This window comes from Oncorhynchus keta, chromosome 27 (genome assembly GCF_023373465.1).
Source record: "Oncorhynchus keta strain PuntledgeMale-10-30-2019 chromosome 27, Oket_V2, whole genome shotgun sequence".
In the NCBI taxonomy this organism is placed as follows: Eukaryota; Metazoa; Chordata; class Actinopteri; order Salmoniformes; family Salmonidae; genus Oncorhynchus; species Oncorhynchus keta.
The window spans coordinates 9,851,379-9,856,414 of NC_068447.1; the positions used below are offsets into that span (position 1 = coordinate 9,851,379).

Consider the following 5,036-nt stretch of genomic DNA (forward strand, 5'->3'; position numbering starts at 1 on the left):
AAGACAACGGCTCTGCACTGTCCACTTGATAGTAACACAATGACTCTTTTCTTCCAATACAGAAGCTGCTAGCCAGCGTGGGCCCTCCATATGCAAATCAGACTGGAGAACGAGGAACTTCACCTGTGTGATACAGATATACCTTTAATAGTTACTCACGCAATTATGCGTGCGGCTGCCTGTATACAAATCAAGTAACGCCAAAGGTGAACTTTGGGATCACAGAGGAGGGAACGTGGGCTGGTTGAGAAACACCAGGGGTAATCTTGGATGACTATGATCTCTGATCTCCTTGTTTATGGGGTATAGTAAAGCCCTACAGTTGTGTATCTATAATTCTACAGTAGCAGTCAAAGGTTTGGACACACCTACTCATTAAAGGGTTTTTCTTTATTTTTACTATCTTCTACATTGTAGAATAATAGTGAAGACGTCAAAACTATGAAATAACACATATGGAATCATGTAGTAACCAAAAAATTGTTAAACAAATCAAAATATATTTTATATTTTGGATTCTTCAAAGTAGCCTTAGCCTTGATGACAGTTTTTCACACATTCTCTCAACCAGCTTCATGAGGAAGTCACCTGGAAGTTTGGACACAATTAACAGGTGTGTCTTGTTAAAAGTGAATTTGTGGAATTTCTTTCCTTCTTAATGCATTTGAGCCAATCAGTTGTGTTGTGACGAGGTAGGGGTGGTGTATAGAAGATGAGTCCAAATGTTAGATTTTTGGTTCTAACCGCCGTGTCTATGTGAGACGCAAAGTAGGTGAACGGATGATCTCTGCATGTGTGGTTCCTACCGTGAAGCATGGAGGAGGAGGTGTGATGGTGCTTTGCTGGTGACAGTGTTGGTGATTTATTCAGATCTCAAGGCATGGCAATATGCCATCCCATCTGGTTTGCGCTTAGTGGGAGAATCAATTGTTGTTCAGCTGGACAATGACCCAACACACCTCCAGGCTGTGTAATGGCTATATGACCAAGAAGGAGAATGATGGAGTGCTGCGTCAGATGACCTGGCCTCCACAATCACCTGACCTCAACCCAATTGAGATGGGGTTTTTTACCTTTATTTAACCAGGCAAGTCAGTTAAGAACAAATTCTTATTTTCAATGACGGCCTAGGAACAGTGGGTTTTCTGCCTGTTCAGGGGCAGAACCACTTGTACCTTGTCAGCTCAGGGGTTTGCAACGTTCCGGTTACTAGTCCAACGCTCTAACCACGAGGCTACCCTGCCGCCCCGGCAGGTCCACAGATAACAGTGGATGTCAGAGCAAAAACCAAGCTATGAGGTTGAAGGAATTGTCCGTAGAGCTCCGAGACAGGATTGTGTCGAGGCACAGATCTGGGGAAGGGTACCAAAGAATGTCTGCAGCATTGAAGGTCCCCAAGAACACAGAGGCCTCCACCATTCTTAAATGTAAGAAGTTTGGAACCACCAAGACTCTTTCTAGAGCCGCCCAGCCAAACTGAGCAAATGGGGGAGAAGGGTCTTGGTCAGGGAGGTGACCAAGAACCAGATGGTCACTCTGATAGAACTCCAGAGTTCCTCTGTGGAGATGGGAGAACATTCCAGAAGGACAACCATCTCTGTAGCACTCGTTCCAATCAGGCCTTTATGGTAGAGTGACTAGACTGAAGCCACTCCTCAGTAAAAGGCACATGACAGCCCTCTTGGAGTTTGCCAAAAGGCACCTAAAGACTCTCAGACCACGAAAAACAAGATTCTCTAGACTGATGAAACATAGATTTAACTATTTGGCCTGTATGCCAAGCGTCACATCTAGAGGAAACCTGGCACCACCCCTACGGTGAAGTAAGGTGGTGGCAGCATTATGCTGTGGGGATGTTGTTCAGCTGGCAGGAAGACTGGTAGACTAGTCAGGATCGAGGCAAAGATGAATGGAGCAAAAGTACAGAGAGATCCTTGACAAAAATCTGCTCCAGAGCACTCAGGGCCTCCAACGGGGGCGAAGGTTCACCTTCCAACAGGAACCTAAGCACGCAAATCAAACCAAATCAATTTATATTGGTCCCATACACATGGTTAGCAGATGTTAATGTGAGTGTAGCAAAATGCTTGTGCTTCTAGTTCCGACCATGCAGTAATATCTAACAAGTAACCTAACAATTTCACAACAACTACCTCATACACACAAGTGTAAAGGAATGAATAAGAATATGTACATGTAAATATATGGATGAGCGATGGCCGAACGTCATAGGCAAGATGCAGTATATGGTATAGAGTACAGTCTATACATATGAGATGAGTAATGTAGGGTGTGTAAACATTATATAAAGTGACATTGTTTAAAGTGACGAGTGATACATTTATTAGATTCAACTTTTAATTATTAAAGTGGCTAGAGATTTGAGTCAGTCACTCAATGTTAGTGATCGCTGTTTAACAGTCTGATGGCCTTGAGATAGAAGCTGTTTTTCAGTCTCTCGGTCCCAGCTTTGATGCATCTGTACTGACCTCGCCTTCTGGATGATAGCGGGGTGAACAGGCAGTGGCTCGGGTGGTTGTTGTCAACCACCCAGAGCCAAGACAACGCAGGAGTGGCTTCGGGACAAGTCTCTGAATGTCCTTGAGTGGTCCAGCCAGAACCCGGACTTGAACCCGATCGAACATCTCTGGAGAGACGTGAAAATAGCTGTGCAGCAACGCTCCCCATCCAACCTGACAGAGCTTGAGAGGGTCTGTAGAGAGGAATGGGAGAAACTCCCCAAATACAGGTATGCCAAGCTTGTAGCCTCATACCCAAGATTAATTGAGGCTGTAATCGCTGCCAAGGTGCTTCAACAAGGTATTGAGGCTCTGAAGACTATCTGCCAAGGTGCTTCAACAAGGTATTGAGGCTCTGAAGACTATCTGCCAAGGTGCTTCAACAAGGTATTGAGGCTCTGAATACTATCTGCCAAGGTGTGGAAAAGGTCAAGGGGTCTGAATACTTTTCGAAGGCAGTGTATTGATTTCAAAAGAACTTCAGTGATAGATGATGGAATAGTAATAATTCTCACAGAGTTCCATCTGTGCGTTCACTGTGGTTTTGACTTCCTGTGACTGGGCTGGGGTGATCACAGCAGAATCCGAGGTGTTTCCACATGATAATATAATAATAATATAATATATGCCATTTAGCAGACGCTTTTATCCAAAGCGACTTACAGTCATGTGTGCATACATTCTACGTATGGGTGGTCCCGGGGATCGAACCCACTACCCTGGCGTTACAAGCGCCATGCTCTACCAACTGAGCTACAGAAGGACCATGACAACATGGTCAGCTTGCTTTATATCATCCTAGACCAAAGAAAAGTTTCCAGGCAGTTTTTAATCATTAAAATAATAATGTCTTTATGTACCATCACATTGGTAGCATTTACTGTCAGTACAAACTACAGGAGAACAAACATTTACTGTCAGTACAAACTACAGGAGAACAAACATTTACTGTCAGTACAAACTACAGGAGAACAAACATTTACTGTCAGTACAAACTACAGGAGAACAAACATTTACTGTCAGTACAAACTACAGGAGAACAAACATTTACTGTCAGTACAAACTACAGGAGAACAAACATTTACTGTCAGTACAAACTACAGGAGAACAAACATTTACTGTCAGTACAAACTACAGGAGAACAAACATTTACTGTCAGTACAAACTACAGGAGAACAAACATTTACTGTCAGTACAAACTACAGGAGAACAAACTGGCAACGCACAAATAATGGTCTTTTTATTTTTGTATTTTTTATGTCACATTCAATATTTTTTTCATATAGCCACACAATTGTTTAAACGCTTGAAGTTTCTTAACCTTCATTTACAAAAAGAAAAGTTAACCACACCTTCGCATAATCATAGAATATTTCCAAGTCACAAACGGAATACATCAGCTTTCTACACAGAGTAAAACATGGTAGAGAAGAGCACTCTGAAACACTCCGCTGCACTAAATTCACATGTTGTCCACTGACCATGAATATAATCGACTTGGATAACATTAGTGAAACAGCAGAGATCAATGAGAGAGTTAATAATGGCCTCGAAGCTATCAGTGTTGTTCCCGTTTCATACCCCCCCCCTCTCCTCCCCCTCCTCTAACCCCTTACATTACACCACCACATTAACACACAGTGTGTAGCAGCTGTAGCAAGTGGAAAGTTAAGACTTGCAACATATTTTTTCTGAAAACCAGAAAGAAGAAGAAGAAGATTTTGTTTTATATTTGTTTTTTTTTGGGCTCATTTGGGTGAGTGAGGGGGGGGGGAAGTTGTAACAAAAATAGCCAGACGGAAGAGACAGTTCTGCCAGGGAGGAGACATTTATGGTGTTAGATGAACACACATTAATAGTGTGAGAGAAGTATAGATGGGGGGGAGAGAGAAGGAGAGAGAGAGAGAGAGAGAGAGAGAGAGAGAGGGAGAGAGAGAGAGAGAGAGAGAGAGAGAGAGAGAGAGAGAGAGAGAGAGAGAGAGAGAGAGAGAGAGAGAGAGAGAGAGAGAGAGAGAGAGAGAGAGAGAGAGAGAGAGAGAGAGAGATGGAGAGAGAGAGGAGAGAGGGAGAGAGAGAGAGAGAGGGGGAGAGAGGAGAGAGAGAGAGAGATGGAGAGAGAGAGAGAGAGAGGGGAGAGAGGGGAGAGAGAGAGGGAGAGAGGGGGAGAGAGAGGGGAGAGAGGGGGAGAGAGAGAGAGAGATGGAGAGAGGGAGAGAGAGAGAGGGAGAGAGAGAGAGGAGAGAGAGAGAGAGAGAGAGAGAAGAGAGAGAGAGAGAGAGAGAGAGAGAGAGAGAGAGAGAGAGAGAGAGAGAGAGAGAGAGAGAGAGAGAGAGAGAGAGAGAGAGAGAGAGAGAGAGAGAGAGAGAGAGAGAGAGAGAGAGAGAGAGAGAGGGAGGGAGAGAGAGAGAGGGAGAGGGAGAGAGGGAGAGAAAGAGAGAGAGAGAGAGAGAGAGAGAGAGAGAGAGAGAGAGAGAGAGAGGAAAATAAAGTATTTGCTGCAGCAGACTTATTCCCCTT

At 44.0% G+C, this 5,036-nt stretch overlaps 1 protein-coding gene across 1 annotated transcript in view; it reads right to left on the reverse strand.

Moving 5' to 3' along the window:
- Positions 1–4,913: 4,913 nt before the first annotated feature.
- Positions 4,914–5,036, reverse strand: part of LOC118376472 (uncharacterized) — a 36,621-nt gene continuing 36,498 nt past the window's right edge. The window contains exon 14 of the mRNA XM_052481605.1: positions 4,914–5,036. This exon is cut by the window's right edge and continues 303 nt beyond it. The gene's annotated coding sequence lies outside the window, so the exon portion shown is untranslated.